The sequence below is a fragment of the Balaenoptera musculus genome, chromosome 8 (genome assembly GCF_009873245.2).
Source record: "Balaenoptera musculus isolate JJ_BM4_2016_0621 chromosome 8, mBalMus1.pri.v3, whole genome shotgun sequence".
NCBI lineage: Eukaryota > Metazoa > Chordata > Mammalia > Artiodactyla > Balaenopteridae > Balaenoptera > Balaenoptera musculus.
The window spans coordinates 79,046,117-79,073,527 of record NC_045792.1 but is presented as its reverse complement, the minus strand read 5'-3'; the positions used below and the strand labels follow the sequence as shown (position 1 = coordinate 79,073,527).

Here is a 27,411-nt window from a genome sequence, read left to right as displayed (position 1 = left end):
TGAGATGGCTGAGAATTTCAAAATCAGTGGCCACAAATGCTGATTTAGAATTATATTGAATCTTTTCTAACTAATGAAAAACTTTCAAACCACTAATTGTCACCTATCAATTTTGAAGCGCCATGTTCACAATCATAATGTGGAAAGAGTGATATTACTTAAAGTGTTTGGGGAAGACCAGATAAATTAATAATCAAATCAAACTTTACTGAGTTCACTGTGGTGAGCATTCTACATTTCCATAGTTAACTGAATCCCCACAACGATCTTTCTAGGCAGAGATTATTAGTATTCCTATTTTAAAGATAAGGAAACTGAGGCATCAGTTAATTCATTAACTATCCTAAATTAGCAGAACCAGTAAGAGGCAAAGCTTGACTAAACCCAGGTCCAAGCCCTTTCTTTTAATCAGTAAACTAATCTGTAAGTCCCTACGCAATCTTAGCTGTTCTTATTATAATTGTTGTCATGTTTAAAACAGTAGCAAGAGAGAGAATTGTCCAGAAATAAGTATATAGTCACTGAAGAGAAAGATTACTATCTGGAACTCTTCACCTGCACGTTCTTCCTTCCACTGACTTTAGTTTATTAACCCCATGGATGATGTCTGACTCCTTTCTTAACTTGTTTAGGGCAGTTCCAAGTTGGTTGACTTCTGAGAGTTATTGAGTAAGAAACGTTATAAATTGTTTAGATTAGGAGTTAGTGTGTTTAGAAGCCTTTTCATAAATTTGCCTTTTCAAACTGTTACTGGCTATAGCACTGCAGATGCTGTGATGAGGAACGCCCTCTCCAAAAACACAGTGGATGACAAACCTCCAAAGCTAACATGTTGTTTACAGAGATGGAAAAGAAGAGGATGGGCAAGCACAATCCTAAACGTAATTACAAGGCTTACAGTCCCTGCTGGGGACTAAAATGTTTATTGGCTTTCCTTGTGCAATTTAATGTTCTTCCTCCCAAAGCCCTACTCCAAACTTGGAACTTCTCTGGAAATAGCATCTCATTTGGGAGAATGCCAAGTATTTGTGTCTGGGTCCTTTGCATCTTTGCACCGACTCAGAACTCAGAATAGCAACTCTAGAAACTAAGGCGGGGGATAGTCTGGGTAAGGGAGTTATACATCTACTTGCGCATCTTCCTAATAAATTTCTTCCATCTTCCTCCTGGAAAACAACTCTTAGAAAGATGTGGTTTTAAATGAGAGATTGGCTGCATACTGGTAGTCCAAGATAGTACAAGTCAGTGGTCTCTGCAGAGCTGCTAAAGTCATATAAGGAATCAAGGATGTGGAGGTCAATGGGAAGATCTCATCCCGCCGCCATCCTGATCTATGCAAGGAAGGATGGCCTGAACTCACAATGCAGTTGATATGTCCCAGAGCTCAGAAACCAGCCCAGGGGGAAAGGATGATCTTAAAGGACATTTTGGTGTATGAAAAAGTCTACCTAAAACCTCATCAGAGATAACTATGTAATATATAGAAGAGTATGAATCCTTACCTTGGCTCAAGGCTCTTAACTTTAGGGGAAATAATTTCATGAGTTCCAAGTTTAGTTTACCAAATGATATACAGTTCCTGCAAGCAGTCCAAATTTAGATAGAAGAAAAGCTTTAAAGACGATCTAGTTCACAGGTTTCCCTAGGACACTGAAATCACCTGAATCATTCGTTCCTTTGAGCTAAGGTCTGAATGTGCTGCTGGGCTTGACAACCACAGCTTATAGCACACTGCCCTGGTTTCATTGATCAGGCAACTGAGGTGTACAGTAGTTAAGATTGCTCCACTTATTCAACAAATATTTCTGTGAAACTGATAGTATTGATGTGAACAATCTTGGGCTAGTGAAGTGATTTGCACAGGTCACATGGCCAGAGTGATAGTTTAAACTAGAACCCCAATTCTCTTGACTACTGAGGGCCTTACAATCATATCATGTGACAATGACATTTCCTCTATTTCCCAATAATCAAAACATAAGAAAACAATGGGGCTTCCCTGGTGGTGCAGTGGTTAAGAATCCGCCTGCCAGTGCAGGGGACATGGGTTCGAGCCCTGGTCCGGGAAGATCCCACATACCGCGGAGCAACTAAGCCTGTGCGCCACAACTACTGAGCCTGTGCTGTAGAGCCCAGGAGTCACAACTACTGAGCCCACGTGCTGCATCTACTGAAGCCCGTGCACTCTAGAACCCATGCTCCGCAACAAGAGAAGCCACCACAATGAGAAGTCTGCGCACTGCAAGGAAAAGTAGCCCCTGCTCGCTGCAACTAGAGAAAGCCCGCACGCAGAAACAAAGACCCAACACAGCCAAAAAAATAATAAATAAAAATTTTTAAAAAAGAAAACAATGAATAGTCTGTGCAAGATTTTAATTATCTTGATTTTCAAAGTAAAGCTTTTTTGTATATAACTCAGATTAATTTCTTAAATATAAACATACTTAACAAAATGTTAATAGCATTCCAATATGACATTATTAATTTCAAATTGGTAGCACAAAACTAATTATAGTATTTTAAATTTCTTCAACACTCCACAGTTAATTTACAATTATTGAGACGCTAAGACAAGATGAATTGAAACCTCAAGTTTTCATTCATTCCTATGTTATTCCCAGTGTTTCCAGTTGGTTCTAGATTTTTATCTGAGATTTCACAACAGCTTTATTTATTATTCTTGTAGCTTCCTCCCCTCTCACCCTAGGAAAACAAAAAATTGATTTATTTTTCTTAAAACAATCAAGAAATAAGGAAGAAATTCTAAAATTTCTTAAAATCCCTTGTCTTAAAACTGTTAGGAAATGTTTACTAATTTAAACTTTAGATTTTTTAACTCATGTCATTTTCCAAAGAAACTCTTTAAGACTGTTCCTTTGTTCTTCATATGACATCTATACATATAATTCTGCTTTTGAGATTAATTTCTATTATTAAATACTATTCTGAAGTTGTACTCTTATCAATTCATTGAAGGGTAAATTAGACATTTTATAAACTCTTCCTAGGAATGGAGGGCAAAATCATATCAATAAATAACAATCTGACTTATCAAAAACACAGTAACAAAAAGTAAAATTAGAAAAAATGTTAGTCAAGCAAATAGTCAAGAATATGTCAAACTTTGACATATTTTTTTGAGATAAATTGGCATCATTTAGGTTAGCATGATCCTTTTTTATGGAATTCAACTTATTTTTACTCACTTTAATTAGTTTTTGTGTACAGATAAAATGGAAGGAAATGGAAATTTGGCTTGCAAAGTAGTTCTAAGATGATCTACATCCACAATCTGGTTGTAATACCATAAAAATATGTTTATTATGTGAGAATGGTAATTCAAGTTAGCATTCAGTATAGACATAAAGCAATGAGCAATGCAAGTTAACTTCAGTTATTTATCCTGGGAATTTTTTTTTTTTTTTTTTGCTAAAAAGACCAGAATATATGATAGCATTGGCTCATTCTTCCCAAATCCTCCTGGAAAACATGTCTATGAAATATAAGCTCCTCAATGCTAAACATTTTACTGCATTTGGGAGAAGCATAAAATTTGGTAAGAAAGGAAGTGTTGGGTCTTCATTTTTCTAAATTAGTATGGAGCCTGTCTTAAGGAAAGCTGACCGTGGGCTGAATTTGCATCCCAGAAATATATTTAATTTGTATTACGGACTCAAAATCTGACTTCCAAAATTGGATATCTAGCCCTATTTTCCCCCACCTCACACACATCAGCCTCTCTCCCAGGTCATGACTACTGTCCAAGCAGAGAAAAATGAATTTCCCTGAGTACATATGTAACAATAACTAAAATGAAAATTAATTAATTAATGGGTCTTGGGATTTAAATGTGTGGCTCTGCTTTCCCCCATTCATTTCCCATTCTACCATATCTCTCTGCCCTCACGTTTTACGAACTATTATATTTGTCCTATCCATCTGTATCAACATCACCCTTCCTTAGGTTCAACTAGATTTTGCACTTCTTGTTACCCTTCTTGGTAGACTAAGGTTTCAGAAGTTCCTACTTAACAACAAACACTCTTAGTAATCTTTTGATCACAGAGTCCCTTGACAGTTTCTCAAAATGATATTATGAAGGGGAAGTAAATGTTCCCTTTTTCTACTCAGTTTCTTTTTAGAGTGTTGATTTCATTCCATGTCTGGTTTAATTTCTTCTTGGGATTGCTGGATTGATTTTGCAGTTACCATTGAATTCCTTCAACATGCCCTAAACAGACAACTGTGAGTAGTAGGAATGATATTTCTGCTGATCCAATGCTCTTCAGCTGGGCTATCAAGAATTAGAAGGCCCAAAATATTTGGTCACATTGGATTGTGAAATCATAATTGAGATATTCCTGACAAGTGAAATCATCAGTTAAACTTGATTCTAGGAATCACGTAGGTTAACATGATTCTCTTTTATGGACTTCAGCTTAGTTATACTGTATTCTAATTAGGTTTTGAATGCAGACAAAATGAAAAGAAATGGTTCAATTTAGGAGAAAGTTCAAACTTCAAAAGTCATGTAGTGTTGTGTAGACCTTACCTTCTGAGAGAAATTACTTGAGAAGATGAAAGCACTATCCTAATTTATCAGGTAAAGTTGCACAACTGGGACATTAAGTGGAGAACAGAAAAATTACTTGTTCTTAAACAATTTTGTTGAGAAGTAAAAACAAAATGTCTTATTAAAGATCTGTTTCTTTTGAAAAATGCTTCATCTGAAAACTAAGGATAGAATATATAGCTTTGACATAAGGGCTCATCTTTTATGAAACAATCACTTCTGTCTCCAAGTTGCAAGGGAAGGATTTGTCATTCTGATTGAATCTTCCCTTTAGTTTTTCCCAACAGCTGTGTTCAGATAATTCACGACTCCAGTGTTTCCTGAGCCCTGGATAATTTCACAGACATGTCTAATACAGGCCTCCATATTTTCAGAAGAATATGGAGATCTTGGAGGAGATCCAGGGTGGGCCAAGGGACATGATTAATGGATTGGAAGTTGGAGTTTATGAAGAAAGTTTGTGAGATCTGATTTCTCGCTACGAGAAAAGGCTGAGGGGTGACTTAATAGCACAAGAAAGTTAGGAAGCAGCTGTTCTCCATCTTCACTAAGGTTGGATGAAATGAAATAAAATATAAATTGCAACAAGAACAAAAATGTGTTACAAGTGGGAACTTCCAAGCTCGAGAATGGCTGGATTCTTAGGTCCTCAGAAGAAGGATGTGTAGTCTATTTCCCTGGTCTGCGGTGATAGGCCTATGTGTAGTGAGGAAGATGAGATAATCTCATAAGATCCCTTCTGGATCCATCTTTTTATAAGTCTACCTAATCATATTTAGAAAAATTATTTTCCTGAACTATGTCTCATTTTCTCCCTACCGCTACCTCCACCCCTGATCCCTTATCCTTTGTCTGCCTTCTGTAAAACACTGCTAACCAAAGATGGCTAGGGCACTGATCAACCAATGGGGGCCCTCCCCAGCTGCTAGCTGCCCCTCCAGCTTTTTTTTTTTAATTAGTTAATTATTTATTTATTTTATTTTTGGCTGCGTTGGGTCTTAATTGAGGCACACGGGATCTTTCATTGTGGCGTGCCGGCTTCTCTCTAGTTGTGGCATGCAGGTTTTCTCTCTCTAGTTGTGACACGCGAGCTTCAGGGTGCATGGGCTCTGTAGTTGTGACGTGCGGCTTCCAGAGCTCATGGGCTCTATAGTTTGCGGCACGTGGGCTCTCTAGCTGAGGTGCGCGAGCTCAGTAGTTGTGGCACGGGGCCTTAGTTGCCCCACGTCATGTGGGATCTTAGTTCCCTGACCAGGGATCAAACCCATGTCCCCTGCATTGGAAGGCAGATTCTTTACCACTGGACCACTAGGGAAGTCCCTGTCCCTCCAGCTTTGGGAACAAGTTTCTTGTCCATCACTGCTACCCCTTGGCCACTAGGGTCATGCTGATGGTCATCCTTCTATACACTAAACCCATGACAAGGGAAAACAAAACCAAACAAAGCATAATTTCCTACTTTTAATTAACTCACAAGTGGCCCAATGGATTAAAAGGCAAACATTATGTCTAGAATTTGAGCAGCTAAAGGGCTGAAATGTGTTTTACTCATCTGCCTGGATTCTGGTCCATAGAGCACTGGCTGGCAGTAAGTGCTCAGCAAGTTTTTATCAACCGAATGAACGGAACTAAGAAGTGAAGGTAGTTAACTGAAGTTGAGAAAGGTCAAGAGTGTTAGAGGTTTCCAAATGATTCCACATGTGAGACAAATCTAAAGCCTAATCCTTGCTGCCACATGTGTGCCATTGAGGACTTTATTCCCACCAGGCCTGGGCTATCCAGAGGACTCGGACAAGGCATCACAAGCTGCTTGGGTCCTTCCTCCAAAAAAAATTCACCATAAGCACTGTGTAGATTCAGAATCATGGAAAAATAGGCCAAATTCTTAGTGTGATTTTTAAAACATGACTTTAGGAAGTTCAGTAATTATTTTTTTCTAAATTATCTTTTTGCATATGTTGCTAACTTTCTCCATGAAGAATACAAAATATAGCAGTAGGAAATCTCTCACCCCAATCATCACACAGCCTAAATAGTTGGTTCTCAAAAATATAATCTGCTCCTTACAATCTGATTCAATGTCCTGAAACCCTTTGGTTTAAACTTGCTAAATCTCCTGGCTCTTCTCCCAGCAAAACCAGCAAAGAGTCAGCTACCATTGTCAGTTCTAACTTTTGTCCTAAGCCCTCAATCACATCCCTTCTGACTATGCTTACAGAAACATTATAACAAGTAAACCAATTTATTCCTCACTATTATTTTTTAAATGTTCTCAGGGAAAATCTGGTAACTTGGAGGGCTACAAGTTGATGACTCTCATATGTCTGGGAGTTAGTTGTTTCATAATGGTTTTTATGCTGTTTTGTTTTTTTTTTGATCCAACTAAATATTATTCCCAGATGGAATCAGTTTTTGACCTTCTTGTGCTACTCTCCTAATCTTGGCCCTTCTAACATTTTCTTACTATGGTTCCTTTCTTTGGTTTGCCACTAATGGCCATGCCTGGTTACATAATTCCTGTAACAGGTGTTAACCAATTTGGACACATTTGAGTATGGCACACAGCTATTCTTATGGTTTATGAAAAGCTTACAGACAAGAAGTACACCTCATATGAAGGTACCATCTAATGAATTGGGATTTTATTCCTCCCTTAAGGTTTTTCTCAGGACGGGCCTTACTCAATAATTTGGAGGATTGTGAGTGACAGTTTGGCATTAGATTGGGGCTTTGAAATCACGAATTTGACGTCTTTGCCACTCTGCTCAGCAGGAGAGTTTTCTGTTTACTTATTATTTTCCCTATGCTAATTACTCCAATTTTCAGCAGTTTTTGAGGTCCATTCATTCGATTCTGAACACCTTTTTTTTTTTTTTTCAAGGAAGACTGAAGGCAGGAGTAACTAGGAAACTTAAGTAAACATAAACATAAAATGCTTATAGTGATAGTAGAATTGACCTCAGCCAATTAAAATTATTAATAGAAAAAATATGTCAATGTCAAATCTGAGCTTACTGCCTCTGTTCCCACTTGGGTAATGAGGATTAGTTCACATTTCCTGACAAGAATAGATGGGAATTTCTCCCTGACCTTTGTCCTTCTAGAACATTGTGTTAGGATAGTATTAGACCATAACCAAAAATAAATAGGGATTTTGACTAATTCAAAATTAATTTTGTAAGTGAAATAGGGAGCATTTTCTTTTTTCTTTTTTTTAATTTTATTTATTTATGGCTGTGTTGGGCCTTCCTTTCTGTGCGAGGGCTTTCTCTAGTTGTGGCAAGCGGGGGCCACTCTTCATCGCGGTGCGCGGGCCTCTCACTATCGCGGCCTCTCTTGTTGCGGAGCACAGGCTCCAGACGCGCAGGTTCAGTAATTGTGGCTCACGGGCCCAGTTGCTCCGCGGCATGTGGGATCTTCCCAGACCAGGGCTCGAACCCGTGTCCCCTGCATTGGCAGGCAGATTCTCAACCACTGTGCCACCAGTGAAGCCCCAGGGAGCATTTTCTTTTCAAGCAGTGAAGTTTTTCCTCCTTTTGGTGATTGAGGAAATATTCAGATCACAAACTTGGGATCTTTGCTCCTAACACAGCAATAATGTCAGAGACCAATCTTTAAGAAGAGTCAGGAATACGTGCTCTATATTTTCAGCATCACCTGTGATCACAATAGGAAAATGATTTTGTAAAAAGTTTGATCTTAGACCTCTAACACTATCTCTATATGCTACCTGAATTAAACAAATAAAAAAATTATTCAGAATTCCATTCAAGACACTGGTACAACTTTAGTTTACCTTGGTGTCATTTTTAAATGTAAGATGTATTTTTAAGGCAAATAGGCAAGGGTTTAAGTATGGGCTTTTATTGTTTTGGTAACACCATAATCACAAATCAGAAAGTTTGGAAATGCTCAGAAGTGTCCAGAGGTCTGATTCATTAGAGGGTTTATCTGAATTGGCATTTAATCTTCTTTTATTTCTAAATATTCCTGACATTTCTGATTTGTCTGTCTTTTCCTCAGTAAAACTGCACCACACACTGGAAAGTAAAGATATATCCATCTGTATAACATCAAGGGAGAGTAGGAGTAAGAAGACTGGCCATAGATACAATCAGAGTCTCAGAAATAAGGACACTCCTTCCTTCAGCAGAAATGCTGACGTGGCGACATGAATTTAGCATATAGATTTGCTATAACTTCTCACTCAGCAGCACTGAGAATCCTAAGATTCTTGATTCGCTAAGATTCTTGGTATTTTTCAGGAAGGAACTAAATACCTAAGATTCTTGGTATTTTTCAGGAAGGAACTAAATTACAAATGAGCTTAAAAACCTGGGGAAATAATTCATTTTCAAGCAAATTTAAAGTTGGAAAGTAAGCACTGGTTTGAAGTTAGCATAAAATTATTTTAAAAAAAAATCTTAAGGTAGGGCTCCTCCAGTACTTTATAAATCAGTACAAGTTTTGTTTTTTTAAATTTATAATCTAGCCTCTCAAATTGTTTTGCCATATTAAAAGAAATTGTGTCTGCATTCAGCCTACACCCCTGGGAATCAATTCAGAGGTTCTTTGAGGTGGCCAGGCTGGGCTTCTTGGCCTCTGTCCTTCATTGCTTCCAACTAGCCAGTCTATTTCACTTACATTAAATATTCCACAATATACTTCACCATCTGTGCTGTAGGGTAGTTTGTATTGGTCATGTATACCCTCAAGCTGATAGAGGTGCAAAGCTAAATGTGTGACACTCTAAGAATATGCATGTATTTGAATAATTTGACTATTCAGTCCAACAGTTTGCAAAGAGGCTCTGAAAGATCACACATCCTGATAACACTTCTAAGAAACAGACAGCTTCCCTTTATTGGGGGTGGAGAGAGGCAGGGATATTTCTAGCTAGAGTTCCTGATTTATTAAAGTCTTATCTCTGGCATTTAACTGTGTGAACTTGGGCAAATTATTTTGTGGCACTGAGCCTCAGGTTTTCATTTATAAAATAGGAATAATAATTTCTGTGACTGGTCTTTAGGAGCTCTAAAACAGCTAATATAAGTAAGTGCACTCATTTTTTTAACTGTAAACCCTTAGGTAAACTGAACTGAGTGTATAATGATATTATACACTCAGTTCAACAGCACATTCTTGATAACCACAGGAGGGTCCAGGAAAGGAAACTGTTTATAAATCTTTCCCTTTCCCCAAATTAATGTTGGACTGTTTAGAGAAATTTTTAAAGCAGTGAGTCTTAGCAATTATTAGGTCAAACCCCTTTGAGATTACAGAAAAAATGCACATACACATAAAACTGCCTACCAAATTTGGGGGGAATGGGAGATTGCTATGACACTCATTTATGCATCTCTTAAGAAAGAGTGTTTCTCAAAGTGTAACCTCAGATTTTCTGCTTCCCAGTCGCTAGAGGTGCTTGTTAAAATGCTAATTTCTGGACGCTGCCCCGCCCTTACTAAATCACAATTTCAGGAGGAGAAATCTGCATTTTAATAGGCAATCCAGGTGTTTTTTTATGCTCGGAGGAGGTCCAAGGACTCCAAGTTAAATGCTGGGGTCTTGTTCCGTTCCTTATTCTAAATTTCAAGGTCTGTGCTAGTGCTTACGAATCGGTCGAACTAATGGGAAGAAAATTCAGCTTTAAAGCAGGAACCTAGGTAGACGGTTGAAAACGTTCGTCCAATGGCAAAATGAAAATGGTCCTCTGGACCCTAGCCACTTAAATTCTCTCCAAGGGTCTCGGCTACCTGCAACTAAGAATCCTAAAGACTGCTCTTCTGCTGCGGGGGGAGGGGCGCGAGGTGAGGATTAATTGAGCCAACTGCCCACCCCCTAGACACACACACACACACACACACACACACAGACACACACACGCACACACACGTTAAAGCAGAGGCTTTTTATTTATCTTTGCTGCCCAGGTTCTTTATTTAAAGGGTTGTTTTATGTGTGTAAGTTTGCTAGGGAGGGAAGTGAAAACATCTGCAGAACCATGCAACGCCCTTTAACGGAACCCTTCTAATAAAAGATGTATCATTTTAAATGCGCTGAATTTTGATTCTGGTAATTCGTGCACTAGAGTGTCTATTTCGAGGCAGCGGAGGTATCATATGACAGCGCACGTCAAGGCACCGTGGAGCCCTCTCGTGGACTCCCACCCACTTTCCCATTCACCCGGAGAGTGCTGCTCGCGCAGCCGCTCCCCCAGGCGAGCTAGCATGAAATCTCCCTGCCTCTGCCGAGATCAAATGGAGCTCTTCGCTCAGGGGGTGCGAGTATTACCTCCGCCATGCAATTTCCACTATCAATAATTTAACTTCTTTGCTGCAGAACAGAAGGAGTACATACCGGGCACCAAAGACTCCCCCCTACCACTTCTTTTTAACCAAAGGGAACGTGAAAAAAGAATAGAGTCTGGGAGTTTCGGGGCCGAAGTCTTCCCCAGAGCAGCTGCCTTGATGTTTACTTTGACAAGTAGTGACTAATAAGGTGGGTTTCTTTTCTTTCTCTTGCCGTTTTTCTCTGGTCGGCTAGAAAGCGTGTGGCTTGAGTGAGGTCTGTCATTGCCTCGGCTTCCTGGCTGGAGCAAGTAACTTGGTGTAACGTTATCTGGGGGCGTTCATTAATAAAAAATGCCGTTATTATCTTGATTGAATTCCTATTAGGCAAACTCCGGAGAGGTCAGTGCACGAACTCTGTTTAAGCCGCGGCGTGTTTAAGGTAGCGGAGTAAACCAGTAGCCCCCATGCTCCATGCGATTTCATTGTGTGCTAGCGTTTTCAAGCTCCGTCGTGCGGGAAGGTGCGGGAAGGTGCGGGAAGGTGTGTCCATGGGCCGGGAAACGCACGCCCTCTCCCACAGAAGTTGGGTGCCGGGATGGGGCGGAGGGAGTTGCCGAGGAGGGGCGCAAGACCCTGGGGGCTCCGGATTCGCGCTCGCTAGCTCCCGCCCCGGCGCGCACAGCCTGGGTTTACGCGGAGGGCGCGGGACGCGGAGTTCCCCGGGGCGGGGGCTAGGTCGCCTCTCAGAGCCGCGGGCGTGGCGCGCGCGTCCTGTTGAGTCGCCCCAGGGACGGGCACGGGGCTTGCGGGGCCACGTCGCGGGCCCCCAGCGACTGGAGGAACGGGGCGCGCGGGCCCGGGGAGCTCCGGAAGCTCGGGGAGTCCCGGGGGCCGAGCGGGGGCGAGGGAAAGGCGCGGCGTCTCCTTTAAGCGGCCGCCCCGCAAGGGTCTCGGTGGCGCGGGCGAGCTCGGAGGGGGGAGGGCGGGGGGCGGCGCCGTTTGACCAATCGAAGCTCAACCGAAGAGCTAAATAATGTCTGACCCGAGCTCGAGGCGCAGGCTGGAGCTCTGGGTCCCCGTCGCCGCCGCGCCGGGGCGCACCCGCCCGCTCGCCGTCCCGCGCACCCCGTTGCGCCGCGGGCTCCGGGGTGGGGCCGAGGAACCGGCCCGGCGCGCCCCCCACCTCCTCGTTGCGAAGCTTTGATGAGACGCTTGAACTGCAGCTGCCACCCGCTGCTGTGGGGCCGGTGGCGAGCGTCTCCGCGACGGGGACCGGGGCTGGGCGCAGGGGCCAGGAGCGGGCCAACGATGTGACTCCGCCGCCGGGGACCCGTGAGCTTTGTGTGAACCCCGAGGTAGGCGAGCATCGGGTGTGGGTCTTGGCGCGGGAGCCGCCGGTCCGCCGGCGAAAGTTGGCTTGGGGGCGGGTGGGGGGGCCGAAGTTATTGGAAGAGGCCAGAACTCCTCCTTTCCTCCCTTGCACGAGTCCCGAGAAGGGGGGACTTCGAGTTGCTCCTGCGGAGCTTTCTCCTCCCACCCCACGATCCAGAGGGGCAGCCCGGCCCCCCGAGGGAGAGGGACGCCGGGAAGCCCTGAAGTGGGGAAGAGAAAGCCAAGAGGAGACGCAGAGCTGCGCCATGGGAGAAGACGGCGCCCCGGGGTCCCCCGAAACCCTTCCCCAGCAGAGGAGAGGTCGTGAGAGCGATTTAGGGCGCCAGCTGTCGGGGGCCCCGACTGAGGTGACGGGCTTGGGGCTGAGATAGGAATCTTTCCCATGGGCTGGGCGGTCCCCGCGCAGATTTCGGGGGGCCCCTTGCTCCCTCAGCCCGCATCCCCGTCCGGGGCTCCAGCCGGGCTGCACATTGTCACCTGCTCCCCCGGAGTTGAGATCAAAGCGGACTTATCCAGGTCCAGTACCAGTTTATGTCGGGAAACTTGATACACTGCTGCAGCTCGGACGTGAAAGGGGCTGCGGGACTCCGGGGCTAGTTGTGCCCACACCTCTCTCCATCCCGTGCCCCTCCCTTGAGGCACCTTCCAGGAAAGTAAAAAGTTTTGACTTTCGGGGGCTGGGAGGGATGTGTGTGTGTATTGGGGGGGACAGGTTGTGACTCAGGTAGGTCTCTGGGGATGCAAAGCTGGGAAGAGGAAATGGGTGAGTGAGCCGTGCCTAGAAAGAAATAGCTGAGGGTTGGAGGCGTTTTGCTCGACGGGCAGAGAAGGGGAATTGCAGACCGGTGGCACCCCTAGGGAAGGGAAGCCTTGGGGCTGCTGGGGTGAGCTAGAGTCACTGTCGGAGGATGCTGTGTTTGTGTGTTGCGGGTGGAGCGGGGCGGAGGAACTCGGTTGGAGGGGCCCGAAGGAGGTGGGAGGGGTGGGGAGAAAGGCGCTAGGGAAGGTAGAGGGTGCCCTCTGCCGGCCAAGCTGCCCCGAGCAGCTGCTGGGGGTGGGGAAGTGGTAAGAGACGGCTTTGCGGAATCCCTTCAGTAGCTGGTAGGAGGGACTTGTTGAATGACGCTGCTGACTCCCGACTCGGATGAATTTCGACTCGTCGCGCCTCTTTGGCTCCAATGCAAAAAGTTTTCCTTGAGCTGGGGGAGCTTTGACAGGCTACGGTTAGTGGTGTGTTAGGGATTCCTGGATCTCATTTTAGTGTCCTTCAGGGATCTTAATGCTTACATCTCTACGTCAGCAGTAAACAGCGAACGTTTTCTGACAAGAATGCAGGAATGTTCTTGGCCAGAAGCAAAGAAAAGCATATTTCTGAGTGTTTATTAATTCTAGTACAGTTATCTTTTAAAACAAAGCCATATGTAATTGGGAACGTTGATTTTTCACTGCATATAAGACTGCATATTGATTTTTAATAGGATATAATGTTATTAAATGAGACCTTCAAATTGGCTTGACTTTTGGGAAAATACCCCTTCTCCTTTAATTTTATCCAAAAAAAAATCTATATTATATATGTTCGTTATAAAGTCAGAGGCTTAAAAGTATATTTAAAAGTATATTTGTATATACTTATATTTTTTGCATTTTAATTTATTGAGGTATAATTACAGATTTAATTCATCTAAACATGGGACCCCTCGATGTTTACATTATTTTTAGGTTGAAGGTTTCTGAGATTATGGCATGTAGCACTTAAAATTATTATTATTATAAGTAATAGATCACAAAGTTTAGACCCTGGGAACCACACCCCTTTAAAACAGTCTCTAACTCCTGTTCCTTGATTTTGCAAGTACCTTGCTTAAGATTCTTCTTCTGTAAGTTTACTGCTGGACTTACAGCGGAGGTAAGAGAAAGGAAAGAGACACTTGTTGAAATGTAACCATACCTTTACTGGAATTTAAAACACATTGGTCACCCTTACTGGAATTCCAGGGCCATAAAGTCGTTGTCTTTTTTTTTTTTTTCCACTTTATTTTGCAAAATGTGATAAATGTTGGTAAATATAGACCGGTACTAAGTATTATGACAGGAGAAGCACTATGTAGAGCTATTTTAAGTCATTACAGAACGTTTTCTATTTATGAATGATATAAGCAGAAAGAAATAATTTCCAGATAAACAAGACTTACGTACATGTTTTGAAGCATTAGAACATTGCAGACACACTTAGACATCACATTTTTTTAAAAGGAAAATAACAGAGTAATTTTTCACATACCTTTGGAGCCTTTCATTGCCTATTCAGAGCTGAATTAGTAACTGGAAATCTTGTTTATTTTAAGATGATATTTAAGGTCTTTTGAGATTTATAGCAGGTCAACATTTGAATATCCAGAAAATAAAGCATTGAGGAAGTCTGTTTTAGGATGTCTTTTCAATAAGTGTAACTTTTACTTGCAAACAGAAGGAACTAAGAAAGTGATAATTTGCCTAAAATGCAATGATCTCCTCAAATGATTCATTTATACTATGTAAGTTAATTGCCTAAATCTCAAAATGGCCACAGAGGGGTGGGAAGGTGCTGGAATATTGCTGGTTCATTTTGATTCACCAGGAGAGAGGGAAGTCCTGTAAATAATGCAAATTTCTAAAATCCTGGCTCAAAATCCTTGAGTTTCCTGTTTAATAGGGGCACCATTAGAATGTAAGTTATTCTCTTCTTCCTGGAATGGTTACGAGTCCCAGCTTTTCAGTAGTCAAAAGGCAGATGATTGATAATCTCATTTCTTTTCAACATAAATAGCTCTGGTTTGTAACTTAAACACACACAGCAAGCTGAGCACACCCACCTGATAGTACAGCAAAGAGCTTGTTTATGTTTTTGTACATTTGTCTTTAGAACCTTCTGTAAATATCCAACACCTCCGCCACCCCCCGACCCGGGTCACACACATCCATCCACAGCCCCTACATGCCGGTAGTGAATTTGGGGAATGTAACAGCCAGTAGCTTTGGGTCTCAACCATAGACTTAATCTTCTACTGAGCTTAAAGAATATTGAAGATGTACACAATGGAAAGGTCATATACTAGTAGTTGATTAACATTTTAGGTTTTGGAGGTTAGTCTCAGAGTAGACAGAAGAACGGTTTTAGACTGCTTGAATGAAAACAGTGTGGAGAAGTATTGAATATATGAAAGCTCAACTCTGAGTACCTTTTAAAATGAGAAGCACTGCTATTTCAGATGTCCATAATACTGAATTTATTTTAATGGTTGAAACATAATTTTCAACTTTCATCTCCCTGTGTAGAAGGTTTGTGTGAGGCGGCTAACCTAGCCTAGCCCAAAGCATGTGACTATATCCCTTTAATAGGGTAATTGCTAACTTGCCTCAACTTGTTGTCAAACAATTGTTACGGAGCACTCAGTTTTCACTAATTGCAAAATTGCTGCTTAATTGAAGGACTCTCAACCGTCTAGTGCAGCCTTTCAGCCACTGGCAGCCTCTGTAATCTCAAGCTGTGAATTGCATTTTAATAGAGGAACTGAGGAGAGAATTCCGGGGAATTCTAGGTTTAAAACAGCTGGCTGTTGTTCAATGGAGGAGGAAGTCATTTGAACGTTAAGTTGCATTGTGATAAATTTTCTTTGTTAGGGTGAATAACGTGCCCAGATGGGCATTCAAAAAGTGAATGAGTGAACTTCGTGGTTACACTCTGCATCCATTTACTCTGTTTAGGATGGAGTAATGTCAAACAATAATTGATGTTGGCAAATGAAATCCGTATGTCATTTGTATGTGGGGTTTAACCCTAGGAAACAGAGGAAGGCATTGGTATATATATATATTTAATTAATTTATTTATTTATTGGCTGTGTTGGGTCTTCGTTTCTGTGCGAGGGCTTTCTCTAGTTGTGGCAAGCGGGGACCACTCTTCATCGCGGTGTGCGGGCCTCTCACTATCGCGGCCTCTCTTGTTGCAGAGCACAGGCTCCAGACGTGCAGGCTCAGTAGTTGTGGCTCACAGGCCTAGTTGCTCCGCGGCATGTGGGATCTTCCCAGACCACGGCTTGAACCCGTGTCCCCTGCATTGGCAGGCAGATTCTCAACCACTGCGCCACCAGGGAAGCCCGGCATTGGTATTTTTAAGCTTAGACAAGTGTCCTCAAAGTCTCCTTAAACTTCCACTTAAGGCATAGAATTACTTAATCCTAAATCATTTTATACTTTAAATGCATCTCTGACTTTCCAGAATACTTATACTAAAGCCTTAGAAAAGTCATGGACCCATTTATTAAATATATGGAATCATTATTGATGATAGACACGAAACAATGGAGCTCACTAATATATGGACTTTGGAAAACTTTTTGTGGTGAGGGAGTGGTAAATGGGCATGTTTTCTAAGTGAACTGGAAGGTATTCTTATTTCTGTAAGAAAAACATGAATAAGAAATGTTTAAATGAAAGTACTCAAATTCATGTACAAACTCTGGGACACTTACACTCTTTTTTTTAAAAAATTAATTAATTTATTTTTGGCTGTGTTGGGTCTTTGTTTCTGTGCGAGGGCTTTCTCTAGTTGCGGCAAGCGGGGGCCACTCTTCATTGCGGTGCGCGGGCGTCTCAGTATCGCGGCCTCTCTTGTTGCGGAGCACAGGCTCCAGACGCACAGGCTCAGTAGTTGTGGCTCACGGGCCCAGTTGCTCCGCGGCATGTGGGATCTTCCCAGAGCAGGGCTCGAACCCGTGTCCCCTGCATTGGCAGGCAGATTCTCAACCACTGCGCCACCAGGGAAGCCCGACACTTATACTCATGGTGCAACAAATCTGACCCAGTAATACTGGATGCTAAGAAGTGACTCATTGCCTTGATATCTCATCTATACGTTACCTAAAGTTTGAGCATGGTTCCATTAGATGAATTGGGGGCTGGGTGTAGGTCAGGAGAGTGACTGGGGGTAAGCAAAGTCAATTCACAAGCTTCAGTGACAGCCATAATAAAATAAAAGTTTATTTCCAAAGAGCCCAGAGGATAACGAATGTTATGCAGTTTTCCCCAGAGGTTCACTTGAAAGAACTTTTCATTGGTTGTCACGGTAGTAATGTCTTGATTTTGAAAGCTCACAGAACCTAGTAGCTCTTAAATGTGCTTTCATCTTGGTTCCTTTGGTCTGACTGAAGCTTTATGACGACCCTCTGTGTTTTTGACATGCCCCTTTATTTTAAAGGGATGAGGCAGGCAAAAGAAGATTCTTTAAATCTGAGACAGCATAACTAGGAAATGTGTAAAAGCATATGGTAGAAAAATCACTTAACTTCAAGTGGCTTATTAAAATCAAACTAGAAGGCAATCTTTCATTTAATTACAACTAGTATGTATAAAATTAAGATTTATGTGATGGAAATGGAAAAAATAAACGGACAGTTTCAAGGAATTTAAGCAACTCATCAAAAGTTGAAGTAATAGCGCCACCTAGAGAACAAAATCACCAGCTTTACCAGCCAAACAGCTTATTTGCCATATGAGCCATTTTCTAAGGCTACAAGTTACTAGGATTGCCTTGCCACCCTATTCGGATTTGGTGAGTGTATGTGCGGGGGGGGGGGGCAGGGAGGGGATGGCTTAGGATGCACTTGGGATTGTAGATGAGATTTTAAAACAGGCAGATCCATACCCATACCTCAATACCTACACTAAGTCCTTTTAACATTTTAATATTAGTCAAATGTAGAATAACCTGCCGGGAATAAGGGCTGGCCTCCTTTTTAACATTTATTATTTTCAAGGATATATGCTGAAGCATTGAGTACAAAGGTTCTGATTTTATTTACTTGCTACAGGCAATCCATTGCCCTTTCTGAGATATAATAACATGAAATAAATGAAGTAGAGAGACCTTAAGAATGTCTTTGATCTGTGCTCTCATTTTAACTTTAATGATTTGAGAAGAATTAAGAGTAAAATAAAGGGTCATGTATGTGGCAAGACTTTAAACACCAAAAAAGTAAGAGGTGGGGAAAGGACAAGGAGAAGGCAATTTTAAGAGTTGCCTCAACCTTAGAATAAATAAAGATGTACATCTGAGCCAGCATCAAAACCGGTAATGGAGCCAGGAGCCAATAATTACAAATTAGCTTAAAATTCTTTGATGACAAAATCTGCATTTCATTCATTTTTGCATGCTTCCACAATAGTATCCAAAATGATTCTGGTAGCAGAAGAGACACTTAGGCAAATATTGTTGAATGAACAAATAGATTGATTAATAGTTGCCTCAGATTCTGACTAGCAATGTGGGCAATGAAGAAACTTTATAGTTATAGAAAAATGTGTATTTGTTTTGCTGGCAGAGAGGCAGAAATTGGAAGAAATAAATGTAATAATATTTTTGTTTTTCTAGTATGTATTATAACTGTCCTTTGGTTGGCTTAATTCTAAAATTTCTTATGTACAGTTTGGCTCACTCATAAAGTTGCCACGTTTGGAACATATGAAATGTTAAAGCTAATTTAGACAGTAGCAACTATAAAGCTACTGGTGGATTTTCGTTTAAATGTTTTCAGTTTTGGGGTACTGGTGGCCATGCCAGTCATTGTGCTTCAGGGAATGGAAAACGGTGTATGTTAAGTTTGTTCCAATTTCTGGTAAGCAGTCAACCAAAGAAAGTCATTATATTGTCTGTGTCATGCATAGGAGCAATCAGGTGCAGAAAACTTTACTTTTCAGGAAAAAAATTACTAAAAAAACAAGCTATATATCTATAGCTTATGCATATATAGAGAGAGAAGGGGGTGGGGTGGGAGAGGGAGAGAGAGAGATAGAAGGAAACTCCTTGAATAAAATTTTTGCCACATGGGATTAGTCTAATCGCTCTTGGTTTGGAGCTGTTACCGTCAGCATTTGCTGCCTTTTCTGATACTTGCTTTCTGCTTTTGAAAACAGAACCTGTGCTCAAATCGAAACAAGTTTTTCTATCTTTTCACGTGTTCATCTGTTTCTTGAATCATGGGGAGTGTTTTTAAACACAGGTAAATTTCTTTTACATCATGCAGAATCTGAAGGCCGAGAAATTTGCTTCATGCTGCAGGCAGAGATGCTTGGTGGAGTTCCAGGCCACATTCCTAGAGCAGACTGGTGAAGGTGTTCTCTCTTATGCAACATGCGGAAAGCACATCCAGCATTCACACACTAACTGATAATGTATCTGAAGTCACAGATGATGATGGGCTTATCGTTTTGAAACATAAACCCAGCAGACATTCTGTTGGATGATAGAACCTGGATCATTTACATTTACTTAAATGTAAAATACTGTGGTTAGGTTAAAAGTCAACTGTATAAATAGAGAGAATATGGAGTTGGGACTAGGTTTTGGGGGCTGACTTAGAATGTACAAAGGAAACTCAGATGTTTTAAATGACCGCAGGTTCAATGGGAGCCAGTGGTGTGTGTGTGTTGGTGTGCGGTGGGGGGCTTTGGACAAAACTATTGCAGTTTTGGTCTGTACTAGTAGAAGCCTAACACGCAAATGGAGAAACTAATAATTTCCCCCCATTTCTAAAGTAGACTATGTATGGAATGTCTTCAGTTTAAGGAACTGAAATAGGTTGCTTTAGGTACAGCATCGACAAATTGGTGTATATTGAGATCATTGTGATCATGATGCATAGGAAGTTGGAAACCACTGGCAAGTGAGGAATGGCTGAGGGAACTTGGAATGAATGGGTGGCTGGGGAACAAGAAAACTTAGACTGGAATGGTGAATGTATTCTTTCTCCCTTAGGTAGTCTAAATCACATGATGGTAGGTACCTGGAAGGCTGGGTTAAGAAGAAATCTGGAGCTGTCCAGGCTCAATGAGAAAGAATGTTCTGACTGTTTCTGCCCGCCACGGCTGGGGGATTAGAGTGGCAGCATGTGTGACATGTTTTTGACGTCCTAATTTAGAGGACAGTCTTCACGAGTGTAAAGAACTGGCACATGGAGGAGGGAGAGGGTTTTTTTTATGTTGCCCCAGAGAGCAGGTCTTGGAACAGTGATATAATTTAGGCACTGTGCGTAGTATCTAGAAGAACTTTCAGTTCCATTTAATTAAGCAAATATTGCAGGTTCACTGCATACAAAGCACTGTGTTGAGGGAATTAGGATCTAACAAAGAAAAAAAGAAGCTTCTTTGGAATATGATCAGTTTCCTGTTACAGATGTTTAAGCAGAAGCTGACACCCATTCAGAAAGGACAGCTATTAACATGGGAGGTCAGAGTTAGGTATATTCTGAAGTACCTTTGTACTCCTAAGTTTTTCAAATACATTGATCATATCATAAGTGTATACTCCTTATTTTGAGTTCATATACAGTCCTAATGACGATCATGTATTTCTGTCTTTGGATCCTCTACCTGAGATAGGGGCCGTATCATGAATTGAGCATCAGAAATCCTTCCCATTTCTTTGCAAAGTGCTGGGCTTTTACTTTTTTCATGCTTACGAAAGTAATTATTTTTCCTTTGGATCAGACAGAATGGAATGTTTAAAAAAAGAGTTCTGATCAGATTCACATGCCCAAATTGCTTAAGAAATTAGCTTTTGACATTAGATTTTTTAGAGAGTTCAGCAACTGAACTGAAAAAAACCCTCAACATTCACCTTCCCCTTTTGGGAACTGCACAATCCTCAGCTTTCCAAAGAGTTTCTTTTTTTAAATGTAAACTGTCAAAGCAGTGGACCCCTCCCCTTCAGGCTTCAACATGGATGGAGTTAACTTTTTTTTTTATAACTTATTTTGCTCTTCTGTAGATCAGTTGGAGATTAACCAACATGGAGATGACATTAAAATTCAAGTTTAGACCCTAGGTTGCGTGGCCCACTCCTAGTACTCATGAATATTTATTCTTCATGGTCTCTCATACTGCTTTCAAATATTCATATTGTCAGTCATCAACGCAAGCAGTTTACTGTTTACATCCCCTTTAGAGCATCACATATTTTATATATAGTTCATGTTGCTTCATGTATGTTTTCTCCTGTTTCAAAGCTTTTCTTTAAAAAAAAGTAAAAGTATTACACGCAGGGAATGATTCTTTTATTTATTAATTCATCAAGTGTTAATTGAGTGCCCAGTGGGTGCCAGGCACTGGGCTGGATGGATCCATCCATCTTCAGGTGCCCCTTGATAAGGAACTCCATTGATTCTGCCAGGTAAGTCTTCCATTACCTCTTCATATACTCACTTCAAAAGAGTATTTTAAAAATCTATTGAACAAATTCTCTGAGTCATTTCAGAACTTCCTGCCCATCCTGTATTTTCAGTTATGGATTGTAATATTTTGGAAGAATTTATGTCACTTTTAAGAGATTGATCTTTTTTTTATATATATAACAATCAGGTATCATTTCATATTCAAATTAAGGCAACAGAAATGCTTGTTAGTGTCTTAAACATTTTGCTATTATTTGAGGATATTTCAAGAGGAACTCTTTTTTAAAATTAATTAATTTAATTAATTAATTTTTGGCTGCGTTGGGTCTTCGTTGCTGTGCGCGGGCTTTCTCTAGTTGTGGCAAGTGGGGGCTACTCTTTGTTGCGGTGCGTGGGCTTCTCATTGCGGTGGCTTCTCTTGTTGCAGAGCACGGGCTCTAGGCGCGTGGGCTTCAGTAGTTGTGGCTTGCAGGCTCTAGAGTGCAGGCTCAGTAGTTGTGGCACACGGGCTTAGTTGCTCTGTGGCATGTGGGATCTTCCCGGACCAGGGCTTGAACCCATGTCCCCTGCATTGGCAGGTGGATTCTTAACCACTGCGCCACCAGGGAAGCCCTCAAGAGGAACTCTTGTAATGATGCTGGTAGAAGCCACAGCAGAAGGAGAACTTCTGGACTAAAGATGCTGTTCATTTCCACTGATGCTATGATGGGTTTTTTCCGTACTTACAAGGACATGTTTGGGCCTTTTAGTATTCAGGAATGTGTCTTTTCTTTGGCAGTGTTTATAAACCCTGTGTGTTTCCCCCCTAAAGAAACTAAAAATGTGAAAATGCTTCCATTTACTAGAAGCTGGTTTCATGATTATGCTGAGTAAGAAAAAGAAGGAAAAATCAGTGTAGTAAATACTATATTGCCTTTAAACGTTAGTCAATAACATGCTTAAATGGTAATTTTTTAAAGAGTTTCCTAAAACCACTTTTCAATCCATTGGGTGGTCTCCTTTCACTGTGAAGTCAGGAGGTGTTTTTGCTCAAATGCATGGAATAAATAAGAATCTGTATGTAGTGTTTGTGGATCATGTAAATATGTCAATGGAACTAGAGCACAGTTTGACACCATCAACTCAGAAATGTTTAGCTTCTTGATATACTGAACAAGGAAGCAAATTTTCACATATTCTCTTGTGAATCTCAAAAAAAAAAAAAATCACAGGATCAGAAAGTGGTAATAGATCCCATTTTCCTTCTAATACCAAACCTATAGCCACGTTTCTAACCTTCTCCTTCACTCCTGAGCAGGGCAATCAGAATAAACCATAAATCCATAAATTAAAAAAGAATAAGCCATAAATAAATAGTGCCAGGACTATTCCATTCATTCTTTGTTCTTTGAGACAAAATCAGAGGGTTAGACACAGGTCCTCTAACCTCCAAATTAGTGGTATAAATGTAAATAAGTACATTGCAGGACTTTTTTTTTTTTTTTTTCCTGTAATACAATCTTACTTAAAACCCCAATGTGTAAAACAAAAATAAGCAGGGCTGAGTTAGCTGAACTGCAGGTGGGAACATCAGCGTCCTGTCTCCTTGACCTCGATTTAGCCCCTTGCAAGAAGCCTCTTGACACTCTTGTCTGCAAAACCCAGTTGGAAAACTGTTGTTCTAGAGAAAAATCAATAAGTAGAAATCCCAAAGTCTTAAATCTTCCTTCCTTCTTCATGAAAATGACTGTCCTCCTGCCCATTCCTGTGGCCATTCTCTTGCATCTAGAGTTGTGTTCATCCCCTTGTTTAAATTATTCACGGATGGTAACTTGGTAACATAGATATGGGTATGTGAAATTTTCCCCACTGCATAATTTTTAGAAATACTCATAGACATGTAATGGCTGAGAAGCAACGCAAGGTGACCTTACCTTCAAGATTTTATTAATCATTGAAATTTATCACCATGAATAAAATTTATTTTAAAATGTTCTTCCTAAAATACCAGTATATTTTTCTGGTTTTCACATCCCTGGCAATGATTTTCTTAAAACTTTGACGTGTCTGTTATTCCAGAGCATCTGATTGTTCTTCAGAGTTAGTCTCATCTAAGAATTTAGGGGAACCTTGCCATCACTGTTCCAAGCAGTATCGGAGATTTTTTTTATATATATATATAAATTTATTTATTTGTTTGTTTTTATTTTTGGCTGTGTTGCATCGTCATTGCTGTGCACGGGCTTTCTCTAGTTGCGGTGATGGGGAGCTACTCTTCATTGCAGTGCGTGGGCTTCTCATTGCGGTGGCTTCTCTTGTTGCGGAGCACGGGCTCTAGGCACGCAGGCTTCAGTAGTTGTGGCTTGCGGGCTCTTGAGTGCAGGCTCAGTAGTTGTGGCGCACGGGCTTAGTTGCTCCGCGGCATGTGGGATCTTCCCGGGCCAGGGCTTGAACCCGTGTCCCCTGCATTGGCAGGCGGATTCTTAACCACTGCGCCACCAGGGAAGCCCCAATATCAGAGGTTTTGACGACTTGCCCTAGTGCAGTGCCCCAGTAGACAATTGGTACTGGGACCAAAAATCAGTTGGTTTGTCATCACTAACATTCCTACATGATTTTATTGTCATATGTAGGTAAGATTGCATACCTCGGTAATAACCTTGTCCAAAGGTATAGTGCTCCGTACATTAAGAAAATGCATACACGTCTCATTCCACTTGATCCTATAAATAACCCTTTGAAAAAATTGGGCAGACATTATTCCTATATAACAGTTGAGGAAACTGAAGCTTAGAGTAGTTAAATAACTTGATCCAAGATGTACGGCTATAGAACCAGAGCAAGGATTACAGCTCCATGACTTCTCCTAATCCAGCCCTCTGACCATCATGCTGGCTGTCTACACCATGAACTGCAGAATTCAGGTTAGAAACCGTATTTCACCCCTGATGCATTAATGTGGGTGCCCGGCACAGATGGAGACCAGTGTCGTCACCCTGGCCTAGTGTCCACTCTCTAGAGAAGAGATTGGCAACCTTCTGTGTGCCAAGGAAGAAGATGATGATGGGAAGATAAAAAATGTTTACTCTAAGGAGTTTTTAAATTTAGTTTCCTTTTTTTAAAGAAAAAAAAAACTCTTAAAAAAAGAGAAAAAAGATATGTCTTGTTCCTTGAGCTTCTTAGTTATAATTTTGCTTAAAGCCGAGGGTCCTGTAAGCGAACTGTTGGAAAGCATACCATGGAGCAGTGGTTCTTAAAGATGGTGATCATCAGAATTACCTTCGAAACTTAAAAAAAAAAATACAGCTATCAGGTCCTAATCCCTGAGATTCGTGGGTTTGGGCCAGAGCCTGGCCATATGTTATGTTTAGAAACTTCCAGAGGTGGTTCAGATATGCAGGAGGTTTAAGAGTTGCTGAACTAGAAACCAAATAAATTTTTTTTTTTTTTTACTTTATTTATTTATTTTTGGCTGTGTTGGGTCTTCATTTCTGTGCAAGGGCTTTCTCTATTTGCGGTGAGTGGGGGCCACTCTTCATCGTGGCGCATGGGCCTCTCTCCGTCGCAGCCTGTCTTGTTGTGGAGCACAGGCTCCAGACACGTAGGCTCAGCAGTTGTGGCTCACGGGCCCAGTTGCCACGCGGCATGTGGGATCTTCCCAGACCAGGGCTTGAACCCGTGTCCCCTGCATTGGCAGGCAGATTCTCAACCACTGCGCCACCAGGGAAGCCCAAGAAACCAAATAAATTTAAAAAGACATCATTTACTTCATCATCCAAATACTTGGAGTTGAGCATGGTTAGAAGGGGTTTGCAGCCTTGTTAATAATCAGAAATTCAGAAGCTTTGAGGTGGGAGGCCTGTTGAAGATATTCTTCTGACTTGAAGGATATTTCCTAACTGCAGGCTTCCGTGTGACAGCAGAAGGCCTGGGACAGCATTCCCGGGCCCACGCATCGAATTGGACTCCAAGGCCTCCACTTACTTACAGGGTCTAGGCCCTTATACAAACTGCTTCCAGTCTCTGTGCCTCAACCTCCTAACAGCGTCGTGGTAGGCATTAAGTGTGTTAATACATGTAAAGTCCTCAGAACAGTGCTTGGCATAGTAAATGCTTAATGAATTTCAGCCACTGTTGTTATTACTGGCGCTTTCCAGCCCTAAAAGAGTACCTTTTATGACTTATTGTCAAGACAATTAAAAACTATCAGCATGCTCCACGCCTAAATCTGCTTCACTTTGTACCAACGGTGACAAGACCAGAACTCTTTTGTTGTAATCTTTGGAGGCTGATTTGTTTACTCATTGACTTTCTCTTCCTTTCATCCATCTAAGTCCTACTCATTCTTTAAGACCCAGCTCGAATTCGACTTCCTCTAGAAAGACTCCTGCCCAAGAGAAACCTGCCCTATCTGGATTTCTGGGTCATCCATGGTCTCTATCTAACAATTTAATAGTTAATTATATAAGCAATAATTGCACAACTATTAAAACATTATTGGGTGTCTTCTCTGTATCAGGTTCTCTGCTAGGAGCTGTGGATGTGATGTCTTAGTCTAGAAAAACATTCTAGAGTATCCTGCTTAGGATGCTTACAGCGTGTTCTACATTGAACTGTAATTGTTTGCTCACGTGTCTAAACTGTTCTGCATCCCCCGCCCCCTTTAACAGTGAAGTTCCAAAGGCAGGGATTCTCTCATTCATTTTGGTGTCCCCAGTATCTGTGCTCAGAGTATGTCTATTAAGTGAACAAAAAGTTAAAAAGTCAATTTTAGGAGAACACTAAGTCATAGTCATTCTAAGCAATAAGTTTGACAAGTTGATATCCAAACAAGGCCTTCACAGATAACCCAGCCACAGAAAGATGGGCAACCTTTGCAGCTCTGGTGGGAGAAGAGGCCAAAATGTAGCTTTAAAAACATTTGTGCGGTTTTTTTTTCCTCGTGGGATAAACATGGGCTACAACTTACTTTTCTTCACATGAGGAAATGACAGAAACACAGCCAGTTATGACCTTCAACTTCAATCCAGTGACCAGAGCTCTGCTGATGAAACATGAGCTTGTATCCTTGACACTGACATACACCTTGGAGGTGTTAACTCATTGTCCCTGTGTTCCTGTAAACATTTTTTTAAGAATTGTTTTTGATCTGTGAATCTCCAACTAAATGATTAACCATGTGATATTGACCATTTGGAGCCACATTGAAACACTTCCCTTGAAAGCTATTGACAGCTGGGAGTGTGCCCACCTCCATAATGGATTTTCTTGTTGTATTTGAAAATCAGTGAGGATTTAAACTCAGGATTCAGCCACTTGAAGAATCTATTAAGAGTTACCAGGTTAATTATTCCTGCTTTACATGAAGCTTCCTTGAAAATGATTTTCCTAAAGCAAAGCACATCTAAACTTGGTAAGTTCTTAATAACCTGTGCTGAATGAATAAATGAATCCTTAACTAAAATAGAGCACATTCTGATTCTTAATCAGAGTTAGTTTAAGCCTCTTGTGCAAGAGGAGACTCTGACTAGAAATAATATAGGATAGTAAGCCTCCTAGGGAAATTTCTGTAAGGAAGCATGGTCAACTGAAACATGAAGCTGAAAGTGAGAGGACATTGCATTTGACCCAAAGTGGCCTGGGAAATTCTTAGCAAGGTCCATCAAAGTCATTAAGTGGTGGTCTCAGAATGCATTGTACGGTTTAGACCACTTAGACCCAATTGGAACCAGGCACCTTTCACAAGGACCTTCCTTAACCAAAGTAGAAAGGAGTTCTTCGCTTTCTTCTGAGTTCCAAAGAGACTTCTGGTTTCCAGACCAGGTGCCTAGATAGCAGTACCAAGTTAGGGCACCAACAGTGAACTTCCTCCTGTGGTTATTTCCTACCTCTTGGAATGTTTCACTTCAAGAAGGTGAGAGAAGCAACCTTTGGGTTTTCATGATGAGTTTAACATTGTGGTCCG

The 27,411-nt window shown here is 41.4% G+C and overlaps 1 protein-coding gene across 4 annotated transcripts in view; it reads left to right on the top strand.

Annotated features, from left to right (window-relative positions):
• Nucleotides 1-27,411, top strand: part of BDNF (brain derived neurotrophic factor) — a 58,538-nt gene that overhangs the window by 9,605 nt on the left and 21,522 nt on the right. The window contains exon 1 of one of the 4 annotated variants that reach the window (XM_036862553.1): nt 10,777-11,074. The exons of 2 other annotated variants lie outside the window; for them this stretch is intronic. The gene's annotated coding sequence lies outside the window, so the exon portion shown is untranslated. Of the gene's footprint in view, nt 1-10,776; nt 11,075-11,972; nt 12,222-27,411 lie in introns of those variants that run through there. One more of the 4 variants, XM_036862555.1, reaches the window with a different exon arrangement.